Source organism: Lolium perenne, chromosome 3 (genome assembly GCF_019359855.2).
Source record: "Lolium perenne isolate Kyuss_39 chromosome 3, Kyuss_2.0, whole genome shotgun sequence".
NCBI classification, from domain to species: Eukaryota; Viridiplantae; Streptophyta; class Magnoliopsida; order Poales; family Poaceae; genus Lolium; species Lolium perenne.
The window spans coordinates 108,990,052-109,017,809 of NC_067246.2; the positions used below are offsets into that span (position 1 = coordinate 108,990,052).

General features: G+C 41.7%; 3 long non-coding RNA genes across 8 annotated transcripts; all 3 read right to left on the reverse strand.

Annotated features, from left to right (window-relative positions):
* Positions 1–5,222: 5,222 nt before the first annotated feature.
* On the reverse strand, positions 5,223–11,054 carry LOC127342133 (uncharacterized). 4 transcript variants are annotated; one of them, XR_011755196.1, is made up of 6 exons: positions 10,925–11,054; positions 10,691–10,825; positions 10,462–10,571; positions 10,054–10,362; positions 8,439–8,535; positions 5,223–6,730 (listed from the first exon to the last, which is right to left on the reverse strand). It is a non-coding gene; the product is annotated as an uncharacterized lncRNA (long non-coding RNA). The 4 variants fall into 4 exon arrangements; XR_011755195.1 differs by having other exon boundaries at positions 5,223–6,568; positions 6,690–6,730; positions 10,691–11,054; XR_011755197.1 differs by having other exon boundaries at positions 5,223–5,621; positions 6,434–6,730; positions 10,691–11,054.
* A 3,138-nt stretch (positions 11,055–14,192) lies between these two features.
* LOC127342135 (uncharacterized) lies at positions 14,193–24,465 on the reverse strand. 3 transcript variants are annotated; one of them, XR_011755198.1, is made up of 6 exons: positions 24,237–24,465; positions 23,116–23,166; positions 15,745–15,816; positions 14,885–15,665; positions 14,489–14,781; positions 14,193–14,379 (listed from the first exon to the last, which is right to left on the reverse strand). It is a non-coding gene; the product is annotated as an uncharacterized lncRNA (long non-coding RNA). The 3 variants fall into 3 exon arrangements; XR_007876255.2 differs by having other exon boundaries at positions 14,885–15,816; XR_007876269.2 differs by lacking the exon at positions 15,745–15,816 and having other exon boundaries at positions 14,885–15,444; positions 24,237–24,459.
* A 374-nt stretch (positions 24,466–24,839) lies between these two features.
* LOC139838464 (uncharacterized) lies at positions 24,840–26,051 on the reverse strand. Its single transcript, XR_011755199.1, has 4 exons — positions 26,002–26,051; positions 25,578–25,892; positions 25,043–25,234; positions 24,840–24,958 (listed from the first exon to the last, which is right to left on the reverse strand). It is a non-coding gene; the product is annotated as an uncharacterized lncRNA (long non-coding RNA).
* Positions 26,052–27,758: the final 1,707 nt, after the last annotated feature.

Sequence of the window (27,758 nt, forward strand, 5' to 3'; positions counted from 1 at the left end):
GATCAAGTTTTGGCTTGTTGGTCCCCAACTAAGTTGGGTCCTAATAAGTTAGTCACAATAGGTTTGGCCACCCAAATGGTTCTTTTTGCGAAACCACTTTGAGTGCCAACATATTTGGCAAAAACATCCCCAACCTTATCCTTATGTAGAGAGTAAGCACCATGGATCAAGATAGGGTTGGATGAGTTACCACTAGTGCAAAAGGAGGAGATGTGGCCCTTCTCACGGCATATGTAGAATCTTCTTCTCCTCCCCTTCTTCTCACTTGATTTCTCCGCAACGGGAGCCTTGGCTTGATCCTTCTCGGGTAGCGGCCCTTCTTCAATTTGAGGTAGACCTTGAGCTTGGCCTTGAGGTAGACCATGAGCTCCATCTTGAGGCCGCTTCCCTTGTTTCTTCTCGCCAAGTGGCTTCTTCTTCATGGGGCACAATCTAACATGATGCCCTTCAATCTTGCACTTGAAGCACACAATCTTGGCGGGGTCCTTCACATGCCCTTGGCCCTTCTTCCGCTTGTGCGAGGTGGACTTGTTCTTGTTGTTGGAGTTGAATCCAAGTCCACTCTTGTCATTGGGGAATTGCTTCCCCTCATGACCCTTTACCAACTCCTTCTTAAAAGAAGAGACTTGGGCCTCGAGCTCTTCGATTTCCCCTACATGGTTAGTAACAACACAAGTACTTGAAGCCTTGGCCATAAGGCAAGTGTAGGAACCGTGCGATGATGAAGAAGATGAACTCCTTGAAGCTCCATCCAAGATCTTGTCTTGGCCCATAGTATCTTAGGTTTCCTCTACATTGTTAGTCACACAAGTACTAGAGGAAAGCAAAGTATCTTCATTATGGCAACAAGACAAGAGAAGCATATCATCATGGGATGAAGATATGCAAGGACTATCAACACTAGCGTATAAATCATTTATAGTGCTACAAGTGTTAAAGTCCAAAGATGAGACATTGCAATGGGATAGAGATGAAGAATCATCAAGAGAGCGCTCACCATCAACAATGCAATGTTCATCACCACTCACCATACCATTACCTTGTGTCTTACCACACGTTGGTGAAGTGGAAGGAGCGTGATCATCCTCAATGTTCTTGGATCCACCATATGTATCTCGAAGCTTTGTCCAAACCTCATGAGCACTCCGGAAAGGCGCAATGGAGGAAATCACTACATGACTCACAACACGGCAAAGGACTTTAGTAGCTTGAGCATCTAGATAAGAGTTTTTCTTCTCCTCAAAAGTTGGATTTTGTGGATCCTTGGGAGGAGAAAACCCATATCAAGAATTCGCTCCACATGTGGGTGCATGTCCCTAAAATAATCAAGCATGTAGAATTTCCAAGCATCATAATTAGTGCCATTGATACGCGTACAACACGCGTCCGTTGGGAACCCCAAGAGGAAGGTGTGATGCGTACAGCAGCAAGTTTTCCCTCAGTAAGAAACCAAGGTTTATCGAACCAGTAGGAGCCAAGAAGCACGTTGAAGGTTGATGGCGGCGAAGTGTAGTGCGGCACAACACCAGGGATTCCGGCGCCAACGTGGAACCTGCACAACACAACCAAATTACTTTGCCCCAACGTGACAGTGAGGTTGTCAATCTCACCGGCTTGCTGTAACAAAGGATTAGATGTATAGTGTGGATGATGATTGTTTGCAGAAAACAGTAGAACAAGTATTGCAGTAGATTGTATTCGATTAAAAGAATGGACCGGGGTCCACAGTTCACTAGAGGTGTCTCTCCCATAAGAATAAGCATGTTGGGTGAACAAATTACAGTTGGGCAATTGACAAATAAAGAGGGCATGACCATGCACATACATGTTATGATGAGTATTGTGAGATTTAATTGGGCATTATGACAAAGTACATAGACCGCTATCCAGCATGCATCTATGCCTAAAAAGTCCACCTTCAGGTTATCATCCGAATCCATTCCAGTATTAAGTTGCAAACAACGGACAATTGCATTAAGTATGGTGCGTAATGTAATCAATAACTACATCCTCGGACATAGCATCGATGTTTTATCCCTAGTGGCAACAGTACATCCACAACCTTAGAACTTTCTGTCACTGTCCCAGATTTAATGGAGGCATGAACCCACTATCGAGCATAAATACTCCCTCTTGGAGTTACTAGCAAAAACTTGGCCAGAGCCTCTACTAATAACGGAGAGCATGCAAGATCATAAACAACACATAGATATAAATTGATAATCAACATAACATAGTATTCTCTATCCATCGGATCCCAACAAACACAACATATAGCATTACAAATAGATGATCTTGATCATGTTAGGTAGCTCACAAGACCCGACAATGAAGCATAATTAGGAGAAGACGACCATCTAGCTACTGCTATGGACCCATAGTCCAGGGGTGAACTACTCACTCATCACTCCGGAGGCGACCATGGCGGTGAAGAGTCCTCCGGGAGATGATTCCCCTCTCCGGCAGGGTGCCGGAGGCGATCTCCTGAATCCCCCGAAATGGGATTGGCGGCGGCAGCGTCTCTGGAAGGTTTTCCGTATCGTGGCTCTCGGTACTGGAGTTATTCTCGATGAAGGCTTAAGTAGGCGGAAGGGTAGGTCAGGGGGCGCCATGAGGGGCCCACACCACATGCCGGCGCGGCCAGGGCCTGGGCCGCGCCGCCCTGGTGTGTGGCTGCCTCGTCGCCCCACTTCGTTTCCTCTCCGGACTTCTGGAAGCTTCGTGGAAAAATAAGATTCTGGGCGTTGATTTCGTCCAATTCCGAGAATTTTTCCTTACTAGGATTTCTGAAACCAAAAACAGCAGAAAACAGCAACTGGCTCTTCGACATCTCGTTAATAGGTTAGTGCCGGAAAATGCATAAATATGACATAAAGTATGCATAAAACATGTAGGTATCATCAATAAAGTAGCATGGAACATAAGAAATTATCGATACGTTGGAGACGTATCAGCATCCCCAAGCTTAGTTCCTACTCGTCCCGAGTAGGTGAACGATAACAAAGATAATTTCTGAAGTGACATGCCATCATAATCTTGATCATACTATTGTAAGCACATGTAATGAATGCAGCGATTCGAAGCAATGTTAATGCAATGAGTAAACAATTGAATCATATAGCAAAGACTTTTCATGAATAGTACTTTCAAGACAAGCATCAATAAGTCTTGCATAAGAGTTAACTCATAAAACAATAAATTCATAGTAGAGGTATTGAAGCAACACAAAGGAAGATTAAATTTCAGCGGTTTCTTTCAATTTGTAACATGTATATCTCATGGATATTGTCAACATAAAGTAATCTTTTATCTCTAAATAGGAGACCCCCACTACTTGATTTTCCAGCCACCTCGTGCATCCACGTCACCCGTATTTGCCCATGCGCTGCGCTCTCGATCAACTCTCGTCGCTCCAGCGTTGTTTCTTTGTCCATGGGCTGGACGAGACACCTATTTATGCAGGAAATCATTCAGCCCACAAGCAGCCCAATTAGCCCAAAACGTTTGAGCTGACCCATATTTGACTAGAGCAGCCACGCAGACGGAGCCGCCAGCCATCAACGCTTCCTCTGCTTTCTATGCGCGACGGCGCACTCGATTCATCTCCCCACAATCTCCACTTCTACTGCACATGAAATGCGGCCATTATTCATAGCCTCCACCACCCGCCTCTTCACATCCAAGCCTTTCCACTGATCCTTTGCCTTCTCGCCGCATTATATATATATATTCCCAACCGGCAGATGCAACGGTGGACAGCGCCCTCCTATAATCCTGATTGCTTCTTCCTCTCCATGTTTGCAACAACCCCACCAACATGTATATTTTCTTTAGTTTCCCACCATCTTTTCGACTTTTGCTAATTGTTTTACAATTTTAGTACTCAGATCAACGTCTTCATCAGTATACCCTCACATGCAGACATGCAGTGTTCTACCAGGTGCCTTCCCGATCAATCGTAACAGCCTTTTAGTCTTTACTTTCATGAGTTAATGTTTAATTGTTTACTGTATATCCCATTTGGCTTGACATACTCCTACTTCTTTCTCTATACTTGGATGGCTATGTTTGATTTTGAGTTTTCTAGGTAATCCAAACAGAGATGGCATGGTACGTTTGAACTGATAATTCATATAACCATATAGGTGTCCTACTATTGACCTCTGTGGACTCTACAGAAAATAATATTCTTATATGCATTTTCTTTTTGTTCGTATTTTACATGGTAAATTCTTCGTATACGATTGTTTATTCATGTGACTTTTGTAAATTCCATTCTTAATCAATGCTCAAGATCGATGGAGGTATTCTTATCCATTTAATCCTCCATTCAATTTTCATAGCTAGATGTCTTCAGGTTAGAAGGGATCAAGATGCATTATTTGTTGTTTATTTCATTTTCTTTGTAAACAATGCTTGAGTTTCAGTATATAATTGTGATTTTTTCTACTTGAAAGAAAATTATTGTGGCTTCTGTTTGCACATGTTCGATCACTGAAAACAAATGCAACAGTTTCTTAAGATGAGTCTTTGTTTTCATATATGCAAGTGTACTTTCCTGTATCTTATACTAATTTTCGAATCTTGAGGTACTTATCAAACTCGGAGAAAAAATAGCACTTATTGTTTCAAACTTGAGTTTCCGTCAAGGTAAAGTGCAAACGTCCGAAAAATCTATGCATCAATGGTTCACTCCTTGCTTTTATGTTCTTCCACAATTAAGAGATAGTACAACGAATGTGTATGTAGTCCAAGTGTTTCGCTAAAAATAGCTGGTACTCTGATACCTTCTTTTTAGCATAGACTGCAGCTCCAAAACAGGCATCAAATTAATCCTCTGAACATTTGTAGTAACTGTTTGCTCATTTTTATCTATAGAAAATCATTGCATGTCAATGCTAAATGGGTCACTCTTCGTCACAAAAGGAATTCCAGTCAGTGTAGAAGATTGCAGCATCAACAGAAGTTGGAACATGAGTTGGGCCTGGTCTGTACCATCAATTGTATATCAAAATAATGAGGAAAGTCTGAAAGTATCTTGCAACTATACAAACTAGATTTAGATGTGCGCCTTGGCGCACGACCCCGTGGAGCTCATGCCAATGTTTATCTCTCATAACAGTGATAAAAGGAGCTACCAATATAATACCATTCAACGGTTTTTGTATTAAAATTCCAAACATATAAGATTCGGTGCATAATATTATGAAGATTAGATCCCAGGCGTAATGAGGAAACAATCAATATAAAGTGGACCACTTCAGTATCAGATAGCAGTTTATACATACCCCTCGGCACATTCCAAAATTATAAGCACTTTTTAAAAGGCTGTATTGAACAACTATAGAAATCGATCATAGGCGCACATGGAAATATTGCATGGTATCCTTGCATTCATTCTCGACACCAGAATATGAACATCTACCAGACAACTTGTAATTGGAGACACATCACACGTCTCCAAGATGTCCTACTGCAGCGGTGTAAAACACCAGAACAGGAACATCTACCAGACATTTATCACCACAGACAAACACAAATTGAACTTCTGGATGCACTGATCATCTGTGACTGCTGATATTTAAGAACAGTCCAATCATAAACATAATCGAACTGGAATCCTACACAGATAATATCCCATCAGAATGCCTCAAAGAGTAGTTGTTAGAAAAAACTGCAGTGCAAAATTTTTACCTTTTAACGTATCTTCAGGTATTTATAGTCTGGAATATCCTCATAATTATACTTGTAGCTTAATTATCATCCTACTTACCACCCAGATACCAAACGCTCGTATATCCAAGAAAGCAAAGAAAGGGGCACTCAATGTGGTACCTGGTACTACTCTGGTCAGAGTGGGTCTATAGCTAGAGCGCAGGGCTTAATGTGTGGTATATGTTGTGTATTCACTGTCCATAACCCAAATTCCGTTAGCTAATTGCTATTCTATATGATCTAACCCACAAAATCAAAAAGTGAACCTCCAGCAATACCAGGTGCTGGGTGTCAGGACTAAATTGCACATGGCAAAATACCAGATATTTCTCACTGGAAATCACCAGATATTGTATCATTTTGTTTCAACAAAAAGAATATTGTATTATTCTTTCTTTCTTGGCAGTTTTTCATGTTTATTTAATTATTTCTCATGGCCAAAGCAACCCTCAGTTTGGACCACACATGTTACATCATAAATAAATTGAACTGCACGTCTTTGTTTGAATTGAACATTTATGTATCTTACAAAACAAAAGCTTGTGTATGATTTGCATAAGAACAAATATTCAGTAGGACTCAAATTTGCTGTCATGATATCACGAAAGTAGAATTAATTTATGATGGCTTTGGAACTTCCAACCAAATTTCATCTGTACCTGAATGTCTAACAGATAACTATTGTTTGGTTACCAAATATGAGTTCCAAAAAACATACCCACGTGAAAGGAAAAATAACTCCCCCTCTCCCTCTCCCTGTTGTACCTGCACCTGATGGTAAGGTATATGCTCCAGTAGTTGATTTTCCAATTGTGCTCCCTCCAGTTTCTTCCAGCTATGCTTCCAGCTCATCCTGTCAAAATTACATTGCAGTCGGTATAAAGTGCATCAGAGGAGAAGAAAGTATCAACCTTAAGATTATAAACCCTAAATGGCAAGTGAGTTTTTTTTTAGATCAATGGCAAGTGAGTTACCTCGTCAAAATCAGAAGATGCTCCAATAGGAGCTCTTGTATCTGTTTCATGTTTTCAGTCTATCCGTTAATTTCTACCATAGTATCATAATAACATGGGGGTGAACTAAAAATCCATTATAAAACATTACAGTCTGCATCTCGATGAACGCTACAAACCTGTGCGGCTCCTCAATGGAGGAGTAGGTGTTGAGATTAATATGACGAAGTCACATAATTTTAAATTCCCCCATCCATACAGATGGTTATCCTATAATGCTAAATACCGCTTCATGTACTACTATTTATATAGGACAAAACAAATAAAGAATATACAGATTGGGCAGCAACAACGTATATTTTGAGTTTCGATTTACCTTGAACCACTTATATTTGTATCTGATCCAGCAAAACCATCTGAAACCAGAACTTGTGTAATGACCTCTATAAATTATATCGTTCAACCAAGACCCGGAGAAGTAAAAAATATAATCATATGGCAGACCACACCGAACAAAATCAGACCAACATTTTTAAGAAGTAATATAGTTCTATACTGAGGTAACATAGTGCTGAAACTCGTAGACATAATTTGATATATAGAGCCATTCATCTAAAAAAGCATGTGACTGAGCATACATAAAAAAGAATGCCAAAGCCGAGATGTTCCAGGCATGTAGATAGCCATAACAGCTTTTCAATAGGTCCATGCTAGCATAGGAGCCTGACTTGATAACTTGACAAACCAAAGTTTCAAAGCAGGACAGAGATCCTTACTGAATACCTTTCAGGAGCAGCTCCAGCTCACTATCTACTAAAGTTTAGTTGTCACAAATTTCTAGAGTCAAAGGGAAGTTACAGGCATTGCCCATTTAACAATTTGTTAGAACAAGTTTTTTGAACCTCATGAGCTTCAATTTCTTCCACAAACGGAATAATCGAGCAAACTACTACCTGGACGTCCTTAATTAACCCATTTTGTTGCTTGCACAATAGAGAATTTATAGCGACTTCATTGGTTCTTGCAATTGAAATATTAAAGGTCTGCTAATTGATTTTATTTGCCCTAGAATGATCTTTACCTGGACATTTCTGATTCTGTATACATGCATATAGGTTATATGTGTGGTCATTTTATTACAGGTAGAGGGCAGTCTGAAGAAGCAATTCAGTAAATGGAGTCTTGTTGGATCGATGCCTGCATGAGGACTTCCCGCTCCAATCTATGCACCTCAGAATAGCCTGTTGTAGATTGTCCTAGAGCATAGGTAAATGGAGAAGTAGCGCTCCAAATTTAACACACCAATACGCTATACAACTAAGCCTCTAGTTTTTTTTTTGAAATATTTCATGTGGCTGTGGGCAATGCTTAAGCATATAATATATACCCAGAACATTGATTGTTGATATGGACACCTGCACAAACATTGGCTATAATTTTCAATTTTTGAATAAACCATGACACTAATGTTTATATTAGCTTAGTTTTCATGTCCTTACCTGGCTTGTACATGTGTGTGTTTTAGTTCAAGTGATTAAACATAGCAAGGCCGAATAGAAACACAAAACACCTTTAGATCATGCTCCTCAGTGGAGTAGTAGGTGTTGAGATTAATATGACGAAGTCACATAATTTTAAATCCACCATCTGTAAAGATGGTTATCCTATAATGCTAAATACCACTTCATGTACTACTACTTATATAGGAGAAAACAAAAAAAGAATATACAGATCCAGTGACAACATCGTATATTTTGAGTTTCGATTTACCTTGAACCACTTCTTCTATTTGTACCTGATCCAGCAAAATCATCTGAAACCAGAACTTGTGTAATAGCCTCTATAAATTGAATCATTCAACCAAGACCTGGAGAAGTAAAAAATATAATCATATGTCAGACCACACCGAACAAAATCAGACCAACATTTTTAAGAAGTAATATAGTTCTATACTGAGGTAATATAGTGCTCAAACTCGTAGACATAATTTGATATAGAGCCATTCATCTAAAAAAGCATGTGACTGGGCATACATAAAAAGAGTGCCAAAGCCGAATATCATAGATGTTCCAGGCATGTAGATAGCCATAACAGCTTTTCAATAGGTCCATGCTAGCATAGGAGCCTGACTTGATAACTTGACAAACCAAAGTTTCAAAACAGGACAGAGATCTTTACTGAATACCTTTCAAGAGCTCCAGCTCACTATCTACTAAAGTTTAGTTGTCACAAATTTCTAGAGTCAAAGGGGAAGTTACAGGCATTGCCCGCTTAACAATTCGTTAGAAGAGGTTTTTTGAACCTCATGAGCTTCAATTTCTTCCACAAACGGAATAATCGAGCAAACTACTACCTGGACGTCCTTAATTAACCCATTTTGTTGCTTGCACAATAAAGAAGTTATAGCGACTTCATTGGTTCCTGCAATTGAAGTATTAAAGGTCTGCTAATTGATTTTATTTGCTCTACAATGATCTTTACCTGGCCGTTTCTGATTCTGTATACATGCATATAGGTTATATGTGTGGTCATTTTATTACAGGTAGAGGGTAGTCTGAAGAAGCAATTCAGTAAATGGAGTCTTGTTGGGTCGATGCCTGCATCAGGACTTCCCGCTCAATCTATGTACATGACTGAGTTTCCTCATTCTTGAACGATAATTTATATACAAAAGGCGGGTCTGATTACCATGCGCAAATCTAACAAAATAAATTGGAGCATAGTACCACTGCCAAATAAAATATGGACATTTCTGTGTCCTGACAAGCAATATTACGGTACATAGGTCTGCATAAAACTATGAACCAATCCAACTGAATCCCACGCTGCAAACGAAGTACAAACAAAATGTTGCGCACACCACAAAGGAAAATAATTTAAAGTTGAGTGTTCTTATTAATGCTTTCAAACCTAAAAGTACGATATAACTGCGGTTTGTATTTCTCGAAGTATATGATTTGATGATATCCCAATATGGATTGAAAATTGCTAAGAAAAAAGAATGCCTAACTTGAAGATGCACCCCACGCAAACACATAATGGGAAGCGAAAGGTTCACTTTGATGCAAAACTGAACCTTTTCATGTAAGAAACAGCTAGCTCTAGCAAAAAAATCTACCAAAAAAGTAATTGTAAGAAATTAAATAAACCAAGAAAACATAAATCAAGAGAAGAATAAAGACAAATAGTACGCCTGTAATATATTAGCGGGAATAACGTCTCCGTAAACTGTAAGGTGAAAATTCCAACAGGAAAATGTTGAAATTGAGTATACACCATGATAATGATTTAATGGTGTTTTCGGACAAACCAATGTTATAATGATCAACCAATGGCCCATATAAGTTCAGAGTCAATACTGGACACACAAATGCATTGCCTTTACCTAGATATCATATCTTCCTTTTGAACAAAGCACCAACATCACGAAATAAAAGTCTGGCTTCTCCTTTTTTTTTAACCTGCTCGATATACATAGAACAGTATAAACAGCATCATAACAATATAGATGGGAAATGAGCAGCGCATATTATGCAGCCACCACCTGCTCGTCCGGCAACCAGCTAAAATTGATGCATCAGCTTGTCATCTTAGGAGTGAAAGGATTTCACAATACCATGGAATAAGCAGAGTACATGTAGTGCGATGCTCCAAAGTTGATGCCATCGAACACGGACGGCAGGGCTTCTATTGTCTGTGTGCCGGCGACAAATTGGACACCGGGAAACAAAGTTATTTAGACTGTCCGAATCCTGGGAAACATCATTGGCATTTAAATAGCTGAGGTTCTTACCGAGATGCCCTTGTGGACTATGATGGCGACATCCTTGGTGAACACGCCGGTGCCGAACTTCATGAAAAGACCAAGGACCACGTGAAATATATTCCCGGAACAATGCTCAGCTGCAAGGTGAAAGAGATCACCATTAGTCTCGAATTCTTAGTGAAACAATGTGCAATGTTCTCAAGAAAAGGAATGAGTGGCAAGAATCCTGTAGCACGCTAGATGTAGCAGCAACCACCTTCCTGATCACGCTTGCAAGCACTCGGTCATGCGCAGATGACGCCTCAGAACTTCTTGATCTTGCTTCCCAGCTACACAAGCCAAGATATGTTTCCAATTTTAGTAGCACTTCCAGTTCCAGTGTCCCATTATACTACATAAAAAGATGCACCACGGTCTGAATAAACAATATGGCCCCTGTTTATGGCAAGAAAAGAAACACCCTCTTCTAAAACTCATCAACTCGCTCAACCTATGATCACCAAAAGACGGATAACAAACATGGAGCTAGCAATAGCTTGCATGGTTGAGACAAGGTATTTGGAGCATAAGTGCATGACACGAGTATTTAGAAGTAGGCTCAGGCGACAACGGCCAAGAGATGTGACTCTCGGTAGAAGCGGTGCTTCTCTTCGTGCCCAGTCGACCTGCAGGAATATATCAACACCATGAACAGTCATATAACAATAACAAAGAGGCATTTTCACCATGGTAAAACCACAAAAGAGTTTCAGTTACAAAAGTACCACTAGTTTACCTCATAGCCGTTTATGTCTGAGAAAAGAACCTGCAACAATCACAAGCGAGAAAAAGGTTAGAAAATACCATACGCAAGACATCACGGTAGTATAGTAATTCTTTTCCCCGAGCTCCAGTATCAGATTCTTCTTTCTTCTCTTCTTCCTCAAACCGACACACGTCTTGTTGGAGAAAAAGCATCAAATTATACAATTCAATCACTGAGAATTTAATCAAACAAGATATGACTCGGAAAATAACTTTGATCTTCTTCTTCTTCACAAACTTTCCCCTACATTTTTCTTTCTTCTCTTTTTCCTTAGATCTGCAAGTAGCCCTTGGAGAAGGAAGAAGTTCAGACACACACGCGTCGTTTCATACTACTACGAAAAAAAAGTAGCCCGCCGACCCAGATGCGACCGCTGCCATCACGTCTACCGGAATTTCAAAGTAAAACGGGAGGAGATAGGATAGGGGAGGGCACAGACTTGCCGGGGATCGGGCGTCGCCAATTTCCCCCTCGCGCTAGGCGACCGCCTCGGCGGCCCGTGCTCCACGGGCGGCTTGACGAAGACGAGATGGAGAAGCGCAGCCTGCTATGCCAGCGGCCGTGAGGGCGACCGCCTCAGCGGGCCGTGCTCCACTGGCGGCGCCGCTCCCGCGCCCTCGCGCCGCACTCCACCGTCGGCCCTGCTCCCGCGCGCTTGAGCCACGCTCCTCCGGCGGCGGCACTCCCGCGGAGGGGACTGAGAGGGAGCGTCGCAGGAGAGAAGAGGGAGAGGCGTGGGAGAGAGAGGAGATGGACGGACGCGGGGGTTGGCCCCTGCTGGCCCGAGGAGTGGATGCAGTGGAAGCCGGAGGTGGAGGCTGAGCAGCACACTCGGCCGTCGCGCGGGAGGAAGAAGATGGAGGGGAGGAGGCGAATCGGTCGCGACGGGATTGGGGATTGCGGGCGGCGGCTGGCTAGGGTTTCACTGCGAGTCTGGACGCTTTTATACAACGCGGTGAAAAAGTGAACGGTCAAGATTCTTTGCCAGGCACCATCCTAGGGCTGAGAGGTGCTAATCTCTGTGAGGCCCCCTATGGGGGGCATCATATACAACGTTAGATGCCGGCACTTCGCCTTCCCAACCACCAAGTCACCTTCGGTGCGTCCAGATGGTTCCTGCCCTAGCGGACACTTCGTTTAGGTTGTGGGCTATAAGAAGAACGGCGCCGTGGAGATGATGGCCACACAAATACACAATTGCAGCCATGCCTTGCCGCAATATCACGATCTGCGCTCACCCACCTGGCGCGCAAGCGCTACACACTAGTGGAGGACAAGGTGGCGGCAACAGGGGATGTCGCTGCCAATGTGGAAGCTGAGGATGACAAGGCGACTACTGTGGACTTCGACGAGGCCGACGAGCTGCCTGCGATGGACTTCGGTGAGGTCGACGAGCCACCGGCGAGTCATGAGCATGCGGCTCTCCTTGCGTCCTTCAAGACCGCCCCCAGGAGCGCGAGCAAGCGCGTGCGACCATCCTCAAGGAGGTGAACATGGCCATCGTCGACCGCAACAAGGACCTCTCCCGCGAGCAGCTTTACGAGTCTGGCCGCTCGTTCATAAGTGTTGAGCGGCCGACAATGCTAAGCATCTGATAAGTGTAAAATGTATCCATGAATTTGTAGTTTGTTATGTTAAAATCTATAAATTTTGGTAACTTTATTATATTTGATGGAACTAACCCACTAATAGTTGCAAAAAATGCACAATCTTTGGTGTGTAAAGATTACATGTAAATCACAGAAAGTCCCACTTGGAGTGAAATTCACCCTGCTATGACACGAAGATAACGTCAAGCGATGGTGGCAGCGAGGAAGAGCCGACATGCGGAGGTGGACACGAAGAGCCGACACATGGAGGCATAGGTGGCTGGGCAACTCTGATTCTAGCCCCGCAGATTTTGGGGCCAAACTGGAGGCAGCGTCCATCCTTGTGCGAGGCGTTGGCGTGAAGGCCATTTCAGCCTTGCACGGATATTTTAGCGTGTGCCCGCGCTAGCTCCTCCGCCCTGCATCGCCGCAGATTCTGACCATGTCTTTGCCCCTCCTGATTATAGCCGATAGAAACACCTCCCCGCCACCCATCCTGCCCATTCCCCTACCGCGAATGACCGTCTGTGGCCGCATCAACGGGATCCCGCATGTGGTCGAAGCTTTCATGGTGTAAGAGCAAGATCTATATCCCTTGTTTTGTGTGTTTGATAACAACACTCGAACAATTCTAACCGTGCACAAAGTTTGTCATTGATAGGTTTGCAAGGTGTACGGTGGCCTCGCCGGACACATTATGATCAGAAGACCGAAGCGTAGTCTTAGGCTTTCTGGTTTTGTGTGTGTGTCGCGAGGTAACATGGTAGGAGAGGAAAAGAGGAAAAAGCTGTTTTAGCCATAGCGGTACTACCGGTACCAGGAGCGGTAGTACCGCTACCCCTACTGGTACCGCTCTGAGATACCGCTCTGAGGATTGCACACGAGATTGACCCACATAACAAGTTACGGTACCTTGAGCGGTAGTACTGCTTGCAAGCGGTAGTACCGCTCACGGTACCGCTCAAGTACCGTAACACGTTACGGCAGTACCGCTTTGGTACCGCTCCGGTACCGCTTTGGATCCAGTAAGGTCTGGACCCTATTGCGGTACCTCAAGCGGTACCGCGAGCGGTAGTACCGCTATGTGTCCACGTGGACAAGTTCTGTGGGGATTCGAACTCAGAGCGGTAGTACCGCTTCCCAGAAGTGGTAGTACCGCTTAGGCAAAAACATCACATAACGGTTGGATTTGGAGGGACCTATAAAAAGGCCCCTTCTTCCCCAGCTCGTTTTTAGCTCGTGTTAATATAAAATGTAAAGAAATTCTGGCAAGCGGAAACTCTCAATCTCAAGATGGAAGAAGCATGTTTTCTCCAATGATACCAAGCCAAAAGTGATTTCAACATAAGCACCCAGGTAGGATGGAAGGAAAATGTGCGAAAGTACTTATCATTGTGGAAACTGGACTACTGATGAAAAATATTCATAAGGACTTCTGGTTCAAATACGTATTTACAGTCGACAACAATTCCAGCAAAGAAATGGCAGTTACTCTAAAAGAAATTTCACTATTTCTCGTAGAGCTGAAGTTAGATATGACTGATTAGTGCCCTACAATAAGTAGAAAAATGCATTAGCCGTTTGGCCTGCACAACCAAGAGCAGAACACACGGCATCAACAAATTGAGATGATACCCACCAATAAGGAGCCTAGACATACCTACATCGTGCTTGTAGCGATATGTTGTTGACCTATTGGTGCACATGTTAGGGGACTGCTTCGCTGAAGGAACGAATTTTGATACCATTGTACTAAGAAAATGAGCAGAACACTTCATTCCTCCCAATGTTTGCAAAGAGAAAGAGCAGAACGTCCCATTCCCCCCAATTTTTATGGCACCCTCAGCCACCAACATTATCCCATTCTGCTGCTCTTATTATAGGATGATATCAGCATGCTATTTTGCTCACATGGACTATTATTCAGTCTAAATAGTCTCAGTAATCATTTATCTACAAAAGGAGAAAATAACATTGGTATAATCAATACTGTTAATATTCATGAATAATAATGCTTATAGAACTATGAATCCCTGAAGATCTAAGAGTAGAGTACCTGTCAGGTTGTTGAGTCACCTAAGTGGCTGAGTGAGAGTGATATTTCACTTTGCAGCTTGGAGTGACAACCACTCCGCTTTACTGGACACTTGCACGCGATTCACACAACTGATTGGTGCGGTTAGCTATCTCACTTGGCTTTCTACTGAAACCCCACTGCAACTATCTGTGAGTGAACGTGCTCGAGTGGTACCTTCCCAATCTGTTGAAACTCCACTACAACATATGAATGGTGGCAGCACACATGAGCAACCAATATATAAGACTACAAAATTTGCATTTATCAATTTTATCCTTTTTCTTGATTGAGATACACAAATGAGCTCCCAAAAATAGATGGCACAGTAATTCAGTCGTGTGTGTATCTATACACCATACTCGTATCAGCAATCATGCCCAAGAAAGCATCACATGTATTATTAATTCTGTATTGAGATTTTAGGTTACATGAAAGTCTAAATAATTAGGTACTATATACCTTTTTTCAATTGGCAGACCTGGAGGTACATTGGCAGGTCCTGAATAAACTATTGCATACTGAACAGCCTGGGAAACAACCTATGTGAAAAGAGACATAATACATGAATAATGGGCGGGTCCTAAATCTGGATGGATGAGCTCAAGTGACAGGAAGATATAAAAGCAAAAAAAATCACATATTTTAGCTAAACATCAGAAAATAAATCTATTGTGTAGAATGCATATTACAGGCCTCAATATTTCTCTGTTGCCCACTTGTATTTTCATCAAAGATCATGTAGGCATAAATAAAAAGGAATCTGGACAAACAAAAATGAAAGATTAGGGGATTAAACCAAAATGTAGTGGAAGAGACAAATCCGTAGAAAAATTGCACACCTCGCTCCAACCATATGGTAAGACCCAAACACAGGCAAAATGAACACTTTCTCCAGCATTCAGGGTCCTCTTCTGCAAGGGATATGCAATGCTTATATCCAGAAGGATGAGCATGAATCAAACAGGCAAAATCTAGAGAGAGATTGGGGATTTATCAACGAATCATATGATTTGTCTCGTCCGTATGGTTAGAGTTAGGTGTTCCTGATCTTATGGTAAGCAGTTTATGTTCCCCTAAGCAGTCAAATAAGTAGGTTCTGACTTTCGTACTGATAAACAATTCAGAAACGCTATCTGAAATCTACTATTAGTAGAGAGGCTTAAATCTAGGACACAAATTTAATAAGCTTCTGGATACAAATTTCCAGCAAATATAAAGACATACATGCTCATGTCAAATCACACGTACTTATATCTAGGACACTGAACTACAGTAAGTCTGGCATGCACCTTCAAATTTTTTAGTACATGACATACTTGCCATTGCTCATCCCAAGTCGTTGCAGCACAAATGAACTAACCCTAAATTGATTTGGAGGATAATTCATCACCAAAAGGAAAACTTATATAACATAATATCTCCAAAATCAAATTAGTTTCTGTATTTACTATAATTGGTAGAAGGAACTGCATTAAATGGAATAAACCATATAATTGCTGGTTTCAGAACAACCTAGCACATGGTTAATATATACTAGCAAAAGACGGCGCGGTGGCACGCCGCGCCAGGTCGTGGTAGTATACTGATCAACACATCTCACAAGTTATGTGTGAAATGGCACACAGGCTACACATGGCAACCACGTGGGCACAAAGAGCTTGATTCCTGTCCAGTTGATAACATACAGATTTAACAAAATTGCAACACTAATCAAGGCGACAACAAAATAGAAGGTGCATATTATTAGGCTGAAGAAATGAGGAAATAGAATGTGTATAGGTGGCAAAACAAAATAATCAAATGATCATAGTCATAACATAAGAACAAAGCCTGAAAATTGTACAATATAAAACATAAGCAGCGCGGGGAAAGATATAATACATTAGCATCGGCAACTGACAAATCGTGAAGGCTTCTAGCAAGCCAAAAACAACATCTATGAGGCAAAACAGAACATACAACCTAAACACATAACCTAAACGGGTGGTTGACGTAGATACATAGACATAGAAGTGTACTGAGGGTCCAAACATATAGGCCCTGAACAGCAGAAACTGGGCAATAGCAAAGCTCCCTCGCTGCATTCATCTGCAGAAGAGCAATGTATAGAAAGATGTCCAAGATATTGTGTCCTTTATATCCTGTGTGTCTAAGATCCTAGTCATCATCTGTGAAGTGTAATCCCTTCTTCCATTTAGGGTTCTTGACTTGTGGCTGAATCCTCCATGTCCTGTCGTCGAGTAACACTGTCACGGAAATCGGATCAGCAATCTGTACTCCAAAGTGGCTGTGCAATGCATCCAGCGATTCACGTCTAGGAGCGACAATAACGCTGAAATCTTCCCACGATGGCAAGCAAATCCTGAGGCACAGTATTAGCCGTCCCCTGACAATGGACACAAGATGTAATGCTTCTTTTCCGAAGACAACCTCTCCGCGAGGCCCAAACAAATAAAGTTTGCGAATTTTCCGGCATGAGGATCCGTTGAACCAGAATTAACCGCTCGAAATTTGGTTCGAATGTCGCTATTTCCGCGATTGTCGACATTGTTAGCTCCGTATGACTTTGGTTTCCTCTGTGTAATTCGACGTGCCATGGCAGATGCTTGGACCTGTGGCATATGCAAGATACACATGTTATTAAACAAATAGCCTGCAGCACATTATTGGATACAACAGCTAGCACAAATCAGGAAAAAAAAGAAAGAAATACAATAGGACAATACAAAAACAGAGGTGGGAGCGCAATGCCTAAGTACTGACTGACAGTCATGCCAACAAATAACACGATAGCAGGTTCTTCATTTGATGCCTCCATTAGTCCATCAGCATCTCTCCCCACAAAGTAACAATAGCATGCTCGCTTCATAAAGTAACACATGTATAAACCAGATGGTAATTAGAAGAAGCAAATACTCACTATGGAAAAAGAAATTAAAGATATCAGCAATCAGCACCTGCCATCCGTGATATAAATTTGTCACTTTTGGCTCTTTGTATTACCAGAAGGAGGCAAAACATCGGGGACTTTGTTAGCCCGTCCGACATCTGTTGTAAATCTGCAGAGTAATTAAATTGCCATAACATGAAACAAACTTTTCCAAGAAAACAAACAATACAAAAATAAATCAATGATCAAAATGACTGTATTCTTACCGGATATAAGTATATTCCAATCAATGCAATCTGACAGCATGCTAAACGGGACAGCAGTATAGGCATACATAGGAAAATTCTCTGGCGGCGGCACCACCTCTGACAGAGTAGTCCTCATAGTAAAGCAGATCCGCAAAGGATGATCCACTGACCTGTAGCTCTTTCTAGGATCATACAAATCAAATTTCTTAGTGGTGTAAATAGACCCCTCCTTCAGCTGATCCCTAAACTGATTACTCTTTTTCCAGGACTGGACCTTCCATTGTGCCTCTCTGTAAATCAGTCAAAAAGCACCCCAAAAAAAGGAGTTTTTTTAGCAAGATAGTAGATCAATATAGTGGAAAATCGAAAGGACAATCAAACCAAGTAATCATGATAGATATTACAAAAATAAAGGAAACACACCTATCTTCCAACTCAATATCTAGTAAGGCATATTAACCGTGCGTACCAAGTGAAGGAATAAGAAATTGGGAAAATAAATGAAGAATGCGAACACTTATACGCCGAGGCACTACAAAGAAGGGAAAATGGCGCAAGACCACGCACACCAGTATACAGATCTATACATTACACCTAAACAATCCAATAGATAGAAAATCAGAGCAAATAGATCTAACCTAGTGGTCAATGACGATAAAATCAAGTGAGTAGAGAATCCCCTGATTTGGGCTCTTGAACTCCTAGATCCTAGCAAACCGAAGCATCACCTTACATTGATAGGAATTCCGAGACAAATGGCATCCGAGTTTGATCAGCACAACAAAAAGCTTGATGAAGCGCAGAGAACCTGCGGGATAACCAGAGTAGCTGGTGTCATGGTGATTTACATTAAATGGAATCCGGTTACAATAATATATATACACCTCCCAATTGTCATTGTTATATCCTTGTGCAGCATAAAGGGCTTATGGGTCACAATACTGCTCGTATAAATATGAAAGATGAGTGGACAAATTAAAATAGATAATCTAGAAACAATCAGTTGCTACACATATGTAAAGGAAATAGCTAGAGTAGTGATCAAACATGAATAACTTGGGGATAGTTCCGTAGACTTGTGTGTGCAACAGTATTGGTGGACATCCGTTTGGGGATCAAATACATCTAGAAGTAACAATGTGGAGTCAAAAACCAACCTTGGTCACTACAACATTATTTTATCACCCAGGATTCTGGCATCTCCTCATTATCCAATTACAGTGTAAACCAAAATTTAAAATGATTGCACTGTTCTATCTGTTTCTTACTTTCAAATGCAGCTAGAAACTAAAAGAACACCAGCTAAGTACAATGGGAAAAATCATTATGAAAATCCAATAATCCAGTATGTTCTGCATTTGGTAGAAAGAGACAACAAATCCATATTTCCTGCAAACAATTTCAGACAGTAGCTATAGAATAAAAGTATGTCCTGGTCCCAAAACCTAATAGTGAGTTGTAAGCAGAACAATGTGAAAAAAAGACATTATTTGTGCAAGATGGATAATTTTTTTCAAAATAACAACATGGAATGGAGAGGACTGCTCCAAAATAAAGGAGATCACCTTTAGAAAAAACTTGCATGTTGCATATCTCAGGTTTACAAATATATACTGTAAGTCTAACTCAATCTGCAAAACTCAACCGGAGCACGAAAAATAATATTGAAAATAGCTTAATGGAGCACCAAGCCACCTATTTGTCAAATTTGTGTTGTACATGCACCAATTTCTTTCTCAAGTTGGTACTATCAATTATTGGGTTTCACATGACACTACTTGTATAGATATACGAAAGGAAATAAGAAAAGATAATTAGGGGGCATGACCAGATCTATTTTGCAATAGGCTCACATGATTATTCTATTCTTGCAAGCCACACTAATCTTGTGACCTGATCTTCATTGTTCTTTGGCTGCAAAACTACATATACATATTTGCTTACGTTACATGGATCAATTGGGGCTACTGGAACACTAAATAAATTAAAAGTGGGAACCTAAACTACGCCCTATTTGGCTATTTCCCTTGAGCTGACCAACTGCTGAATATACAAGATTAGTAAGCGTGCATAAACCAACTTTTGTCTATGTGATTTTCACCAAGCGCAAAATAAGTGGATACTAACTGGACAGAACATGATATGAAATTGGAAGGCAATGCCTGAATGTATGATTTAATTTGGGAACCACAGCTCCAGCAAAGCACATGCACTTAGTATCAGGTGGGTTTTTAAAACAACTATAAATATAATGTTAAAAACTTCCCCCGCAAAAAATGGATATAACTCTATTGTAAGAGAATGAGAGACCAATGCCCCTAGAGCAGGGCAAGAGTATAACTTGACATAGCTCTGTAGCAATGTAATTTAAGTGAGTGTGCACAATCTGCGCAAATCATAACAGAAAATAACTAAACATCCAACAACATGCCTAATCGGCAATCAAGCAAAAAGAAAAGCTTGGACACGCATGCCAAGCATGCACATACTGTATTTGACCCCAAATCTATAGATAATGATAACGATCTTGAGGGCTTCCCAAAGTAATTAGTAAGTTCCCAACTATTAGGCTTAATACTTGCCTTCTATTTTTATTCTTCTAAATCTAGCATATCTCTATAACTCATTAAAGTTCAACATCTTTTTACCAGCAACAATAATAAATGGAATGCCAATAGTTGTGCCAAGCACATAATAAGGAAAAAAACATATATCGCAAAGAATGCTAGCAACTGAGAAGTAGATTCCAGTGCTCATACTTTGTACACAGCGTATCAATGTGCATAGGAAATCTGACTGACAATCACATGATCCTTTTAAAGTTCATGTTCTTTAGAGGTATCATCAAATCCTTCCAGACCTAGGGTAGAATGAAGGAGCAATTCCAAATATACAGTAACCAGTTTAGATCCATAGCACGTGCTAATTCTTTAGCACCCAGATCCGTCTCCAGGTCAGTAAATGTAAAAAATAGAAACACTGCTGCTCTGGTATGTGATGTGATGATGTTTGCGACCCTATAATTCGTGCGAACAATCAATGTTCTTAAGATTAATTTCACACAATAGAAATAACAAAGAACATAAATCAGAAACATGCATGAATAATTCTATTACCTTTATATGAAACCATTCAGAAAGCACCAATAGCTCTTTATCCTTCTCTATTTGACCAGTTATGGGCCTGCTTCACAATCTTCCGTTTTTTTCACCACTCTTTTATCAGATTCATGGAAATAAACCCCATTTAGCAAACATTAATTTTCTTACCAACCCTGTTAGGCAACATAAATTCTTGCTCATGAGAGGAACTCTTAGTGAATTAAATAAGAATACAGATGGCAAGGCGCTCACAGGCATAGTGATAGTAGGAACCATCAGCCGTCTCAAAACTTTGAGGAGCTAAATGGTAGATGAGTGATTGCATAAAGTGTGCATAAAGGACGACACTCAGATATAATATATTTGCCAAGAACAAAAATGCACCTGCACACTGAAGGTCCAAACTTCATTTGGCATGGTCTTCCATGCAAGTGGTCTCCAAAATCTCTCAAGCACACCTTGCAAATCAAATTAAAAAGTGATACATATACATGGATTTTTAAATATTGTCTACATTCATAAATTTACGACCTTTCAGATGTAGACACAACCTTCAACTATAAATGTTTACAAAATTCAGAATTGAGTTGTGCAGTAAGAGAGGAACGGTGGGGCTGAGAGTTGTATCTAAGGCAGCAAGATAGAGTTTGTAGAATCATCAAGGCCGACCGTACTCTGACTCCCTGACCTTGGTGCCGCCGGCCGCCGGCAAAAGCAGAAGCACCTGTACGACACCAGAGGCAACGCTATCAGAGTAAAATCTCAAATCCCTGCAGATGAATCAAACCAGAAACCAACAACTGAACTTCATCCCAGAAATCGTTCAAATGGGTAAGAGAAGAAATTTCTGTTAAATGAACAAAAAAGTCACCTAGGCACCTGAACTCCAATCCCGAAATCTGCGAGCTCGTGGAGCAACGCCCGCGCTGGCTCTTCGCCCTGGAAGCCGGCCGAGCCCATTGCCCTACCCTGCCCTATTGGCGTTCCCCTGCCGCGCCAACCAGGACGTACCACCGCCTGTTGCGTCGACGCCGGCGTGACCGATGCGAAGAATTGCTGGGTGGTCACAGCCGCTCGAGATGCAGGGAAGCGGCCGGAAAATACGCCTCCCTCTGCCTCCGGCGCTAGGTGAGCGCGATGCTGCCGGCTCTTTAGAACGTCTTGGAAGGTCGCCCTAAGATCCTCCTCTGCACGGCCATCCGTTCCGGGAAGGAGAGGATTCCTCCGAGTTCCTCCATCACGCCGCTAACCGCTAGGGGGAGAGAGAGGGTATGTTGCGTCGATAGGTGCCTTGGCAGGCGCCAGGGTGTCTGGAGGAGGAGGAGGAGGAGGAGGAGGATGCCGGCCCTAGGTGAGGATGGTGGCCACCGTGGAGGAAGAATGCAGGTGAGAGAGATGAGGAAAAAACGTGGTTGGCTCGTTTATTCCTGTTTTTCTACTACTCGGTAAATAAATCTGACCGCTTTGCATAAGCGGTGGCTTGTGGACACTGCTTTGACCACACGTGCGCGCAAGACCGAATACATTTGGGGCCCACCAAAACAACAACAAAACGCCACAGTTCACCGAAACGCTGCGGTGTGCGTCGGCAGATGACCGTGTAAATTCTTAGAGAACACCTAAGTTACACACAAAAGAAACACTATGAAATCAACCCATACGTGTCAGCCCCAAATTAATTCCTAAAAGATCTCAAAATTCTGAGAAAAAAGGAGTTGGTTCCCAAATAATATAGTAGTTATTAAAAAATGTTTACATGTTGCAGCAGCAATTTATTCCAACGATAAATGCCCTTAACTGAAGACCATAAGCTTCTAACAACAGTGCCATTTTTACGGAACACATTGATACCAGGCACTTGGTAATTTGCATGCTTATTTCATTGGCTATGCCCACTCCAAATGGGAGTTTAGAGGACAGCATATACAAGACCTAAGTGCATACATAAGAGTAGGCTAACAGAAATGGTACCAAATGTAATATCATTCTGAATATGATTAGGAAATCTTGCAATCCTAGAACCTGGAAAACAATTGAGTTAGAAGGATTCAGAGATGATTTCTGAATATAATCATAGTTGCAACTTGCAGAAGACCAACCACACACGTCAGGAAAGGAACTGGCAGAGTGGATGGGAAGAAACTGAGTACGGATCCTCAAAATATTTTACTCGGATTAAAGGATATATTTCCTTGAAGACAAAATAAAAGTAATTTCTCTGAACCAAAAAATGACACCGAAGGTGTGATTAAAAGTCATGTCCTTTTATGCAAGATAATAACACATTGAGCACACTAATGAATACTGGTAGTAAGAAAAATGCTAAATTAATGCAGATTGTTAATCATAACTCCTACATATTCTTGGCCAACATACCTGCAAAGTAGAAAATTATCAAACACCTTCAATACTATATAGCTAGTGACCCATGATCATCCCAAGACGGGCATGTGACAGCTGAGTGATCCTTGCAAGAGAGGAGGCAAAACAGGGCATAATTGCATCACTAAAAACAGCAAAAACAAATTAGTCCTTGGCTGGAACGCAAACACGAGTATGGACAAACATCAGATCGAGGGAATCAATAAAATCTTCCCCTGGATGGTTTTTGTCAAACATCTTCTAGGCAAAAAAAAACATGGGGAACTATGGGGATTAAGTAGAGAGAGATGGGAGACCGGGACGAAGAGAGGCAAATCACCCTGGCTTAGTGACCTCGTTCATCAGCATGTGCTCCTCCATTGAATGCAGATACAAATGAAGATGAGTAGCAGCAACAACATGAGCGGCAGCCCATAAACCACATGTCCAGCGCTGCCCTGTGAGATATGCAGCAACACAAATACAAATAAAACATAATGATCAACCATGTTGTAACACAATATTTAGTTAATGGGCTATAACTAAAGGCCAACACCTATAGTAAACAAATATGACCAAGCTAAGTTGATTTTATTACAATAGCTTGTGTGTAGCTTCAGGATGAGATAAACTCGTAGGCCATATCATTATATGATCTTTTAACCTAAATATAGAACACAACAGTGTGCCTCATGCAAAGAGAGTGGTGAAAGAGATAGAGGAGGCCTTACCCTAGGGTTTGCCGGTAGCACCATGAGAAGCTCCGTTGATGTCGTACTTCTATCCACATAAGTGACAAATGCCAGGAAACTCGATGATATCGAAATATATGCTGGTATCTAATGTCTGCCCAAATCCAACATCCACCAGCTTATCCTGAAAATCAATATACAGGAGCTCAAGTGGTGAGGCAGACAATAAAACCATCATGGCATGTGTATGTTTTCATTTTGTTTCTTAAATTAATATAATTATCATAGAGGAATTCTCAAAAAAGCAATTTAACCAAAAACACAGTGATGTTAACATGAAGTTACTACTTTCATTTGCAGCTGCATTTAGTGACCTATATACTCTTCCTTAGCAGTAAGAAATTCACAACGGGCTCTCATAAAAAAGGTTAACAAACTGAGCCACTATAGTTGCTGAAAAGATGTATCGCTAACCATACGAAAGCATGATAAATACCTCAATATACACCAACAGAACTTAAATATGCATGTGTCTGGTACTTATAAGAGACAACCACGCAAAACTAATTTAGGAACTGAAGATCTTTATACAACAGCCATTTATCTTGCGAGGCACCGCCGCAGATCGTGAGTGACAGAGAAACAAACCTTGCGTGGTGACGACACCAAGAATGGCGATGCGACAACTGGGTCTAAATCAGCGAGAAGGCTACACTGGGAGGCGTAGCATGCCAGCGGATGGACACCATGAAAATCATTCACTACAAAAGAGGTGCTCAGTTTTAGATAGTAGGCAGAAATGCTATATAGAAAATAGTATTATTTACTCATTATAAATAAAGCACCTCTCATGGAAACTAACTACCAATCAAGTGTCGTTGCTCTTCAAGCCAATATATGCAGGCTTCAGTTTGATGGAAGACCTTAGGGAAATGGTTCTGCTTCACACCGTTGGAACCTAGTCCTCGTCTCCATCTCAACAGCCGCGGCACACTGTAACCACTAGGTTGGTCCTCTAGTTTGAACATATGGGCACACTGTAACCACACAGGCATGCAGTAAATATGGATTATAAGAATGAAAAAACATAACAATAGATATGAAGCACTGGTAGATGTATCACGATATGACATGTGTATGTTAAAAGGATAGGAAGTGTAAACCCAACTAATAAAATAAATTTGAAAAGGGGATAACTGATAGCACAGGCAAACAAATACCAGCATAAGAATTTTACACTGTTAACCGTCAATATGGTCTGCTACATTCTAAATATGATATTTCCAACCTCCTATTTAGTTGATAAAATAAGCATTCAGAAGTTTTCCAAATAATATGAACTCAGAAGTAAGTCGGTTACATTCAAAATACTACACAGACCTTTGATAAAGGAGAATATTTTCTTTGATCAAAAAAATGTCCTGTGCCAAGTTCTGTTCAGAATGGGTAGGCTTATATATTTCTTCACTTTCTTCACTCCTATCCCATGCCTTGATTGTTGCTGGCATATTTCCCGTCTACACCTTTCAAGAAAAACATTAGATGATCAGATCTTATTAGTACAATTCTTCATAAAATAGTATGCAAAGAATCGAGATGCCATGTCCAATTCCCTTCCTTCCAGGTCATAGTCTCTGATATGCGGCAACATAAGGATACTGGCACCCTTCGTTGTTGGTTTACTCATGTCCTCACCTTCAAAACGTATTCAAGAAACTGGTCAACCCTATTAAAGAAACAGGTGCATGAACTATTCTAATTTCTGACCTGATGATGAACAAATAAAACAAGAGCAGAAGCTTACCTATGTCTTGGTGAGATGTGAGGCATGTGAGAGAGAGAGAGTGAGAGAGATAGAGGAAGGAACGGAGAAGGCTAGCTTGGTGAGGTCACAGTTGGATGACAACAGCAATCGGTGGTGAGGATCTGGCAGGCCAATCTTCAGGTTGTCTTCTAATCTTCTTTTGTTTGTTCATCTTTCGGTTGTCAAGGATGTCGGCTGTTGAGGATGACCTTGCCCCCATCGTGGTTGTCGAGGAGGAGGACGAGGACGACCTTGGCCGCCTCAAGCAAGAGGATGATGAAGAGGGGCTCGGCCGCAGACTCCACGCCGAGCAGCTCGAGGGAGGCACGAAGTGCCCCGTGCTGCCAAACCTCGCCATCATCTCCAGCAGCGGCGGCCCATGGAGGGCACCAGCGGCACCATGGAGGGCTTCCTCCTCGACCTCCTCGCTTGCTGTCTCGATGGAGAAGACCACGAAGCACACACGACGGGGATGGGGCGCGGTCTGGGTCGACGACCTTCGTCGGCGGCAGCGGCGACGGGAGGATGCGCGGTTGGGATCGATGTGGAGGCGGGGGCGGCGGCGACGGGACGAGGTGCGATTGGGGGAGGAGGAGGCCAGCCGATTGGGGAGGAGGAAGCGAGGGGATTGGGCCTTCGGGCTAGGGTTTCGTCGTCTTCGGTTTTGTTCCACAGATGAATGGCCCGGATCGACGCGGGGCTGGTTTGCAGATCGAACGGCGCGAGCTGGCCCTCCGCCAAGTTTCGATCGTGGATCGCTGTGAGGCCCCCGTGGGGGGGCATCATATATACCCCTGGATTCGGACAAGTCCGGTAGCATCTTATTACTGTATAAACTCTGACGAGTCATGTTTTGGCAATATGCCTGTCACCAAGACGTACCAGTACAAACTTTATTTTCATGAGTTTATGTGTATCCATCCAGCATCTTCACTTCAAGTCCCTCTATTTCTCTCTCTCTCTCTCTCACTATATATATTCATGTTTTTCTACTTTGTAATTCTTTTTGAATTGTAGCTTAACAATTGTCACATTCATTCAAATTTGCATGTTATATTTCCATGCACATCGGTTTATGGCCCCTTCCAATGCTGTGCTGTGTCACTATTCCCGCGGCAACGCGTGGGGTATCATCTAGTATAATAAGTGCAATATGCAAGTATGTAGGAATCAATGCACAGTTCACACAAGTGTTTGCTTCTTGAGATGGGAGGAAATAGGTGAACTAACTCAACATAAAAGTAGAAGAAAGGCCCTTCGCAGAGGGAAGCATTGATTGCTATGTTTATGCTAGAGCTTTGATTTTGAAAACAGGAAATAATTTTGTCAACGGTAGTAATAAAGCATATGTATCATGTAAATTATATCCTACAAGTTGCAAGCCTCATGCATAGTATACTAATAGTGCCCGCACCTTGTCCTAATTAGCTTGGATTACCTGGATTATCACCGCAATACATATGTTTTAACCAAGTGTCACAAAGGGGTACCTCTATGCCGCCTGTACAAAGGTCTAAGGAGAAAGCTCGCATTGGATTTCTCACTTTTGATTATTCTCAACTTAGACATCCATACCGGGACAACATAGACAACAGATAATGGACTCCTCTTTAATGCATAAGCATTTAGCAACAATTAATATTCTCATATGAGATTGAGGATATTTGTCCAAAACTGAAACTTCCACCATGGATCATGGCTTTAGTTAGCGGCCCAATGTTCTTCTCTAACAATATGCATGCTCAAACCAATCAACT